Source organism: Piliocolobus tephrosceles, unplaced genomic scaffold (assembly GCF_002776525.5).
Source record: "Piliocolobus tephrosceles isolate RC106 unplaced genomic scaffold, ASM277652v3 unscaffolded_21106, whole genome shotgun sequence".
Classification (NCBI taxonomy): Eukaryota; Metazoa; Chordata; class Mammalia; order Primates; family Cercopithecidae; genus Piliocolobus; species Piliocolobus tephrosceles.
In genome coordinates this window covers 1-1,419 of record NW_022303318.1, presented here as the reverse complement: position 1 = coordinate 1,419, position 1,419 = coordinate 1, and the positions used below count along the sequence as shown (strand labels likewise).

Below are 1,419 nucleotides of genomic sequence, written 5' to 3'. Positions count from 1 at the left end.
GAGATTCTGGGCTGTAGCTATTGAGTTGGAAAGCTTCCTTTGGAGAGGCTCCCTGGCCTCCTCACCCCCTGTCCTCCTGTCAAGAAGAGCCCATCCTGGGCACCACATTATAGGCAAACGACCCAGATGCCCAGCTGAGGGCAAACCTCCATGCCTGGAGGAGGAGGCTGCCTCTGGGAGCAGGAGGACCTGCTGGAACCCCTGCTCACAGGCTCCTTTTCCTGCTCTCCTGCAGGCAGGCAAACACCCCCAGCAGCAGTAGCAGCAGGCTCTTCAGCAGCTGAGCTACTGCTCTGCTGAATGAGTGAAGTCCCTCTCCAGTGGGGCAGAGGAGCACAGGTTGCACACCCTGGTTTCTGCCTCAATGGTTTCCACTGAGCCCCAGACTGGGAGCAGTGAGGGAGCTGCTGGCTGGGGCTGTGCTGGTCACCCCCTCTGTGTCACCTCTAGCTCCAGCCACACTTTCAGCTCAAGAGCTGAGGCTGGTGGATCTACAGCAGGTGCCATGAAGTCAGGCAGCTCCTCACTGGGCTGGTCCTGGGCAGTCCCGTGGCAGGGACAGGAGGGCTCTGGAGCTGCCTCTAGCTCCAGCACTCTCCCTGGAGGGGCCCTTCCCCTGGTGCTGGCACTGGCTCAATGGCTGGCACTGGAAATAGCTGTATTTCTGCACCTGAAGCAGGAGCTGAAAAAGGAGAAAGGTCACCAATATCACTCACTTTCCACTGGAATTTCTAAACACGAAAACAACCTCACTGAATTTAAAGGAATTTCAGCCTGAAAACATCAACCCTGGAAAGTCTTCCAGACTGCAGGTGACTTCATCATTTGCCTGTGTCTCGATGAGCTCCAGTGGCTCCAGCTGGACAAGGACAATGTACAGATGTGGCACTGGTGGGATCACTGGTGAGGCCTGGCCTGACAGCTCCATCTGGGGCCTTGGTGTCCATCTGGGACCTGCTGTCTACCTGGTGACTCCTGTCCTGTGGTAGGTACCTGGGGGGGGCTTTGTGCCACATGGCCAGAGGCATCTGGGGTGAGAGATGAACATACATGGGCATCGTCATAAAAGAAAGGCTCTCACTCCCGCCATTCCTGAAGCAGAAGCCTCGAGATATGGAGATGCAGCACGAGGACATCTTGTTCTCTTGAGCGTCTCCCACCAAGTGAGCTGGCTACGGGGCTGACCCTAGGATGTGGGTGCCTGGTTACCAGAAATCTTCTTCTTCTTTTTTTTTAGATAGAGTCTCATTCTGTTGCCCAGGTTGGAGTGCAGTGGCATGATCTTGGCTCACTGCAACCTCTGCCTCCTGGGTTCAATTAATTCTCCTGCCTCAGTTTCCTGAGTAGCTGGGATTACAAGAACGAGGCGTGTACCACCACACCTGGCTAGTTACTTTTTTATTTTTTTTATTTTTAGTA

General features: G+C 54.6%; 1 pseudogene; it reads right to left on the bottom strand.

Moving 5' to 3' along the window:
- Window positions 1–107: 107 nt before the first annotated feature.
- On the bottom strand, window positions 108–682 carry LOC111534575 (annotated as a pseudogene).
- Between the last annotated feature and the right edge of the window lie 737 nt (window positions 683–1,419).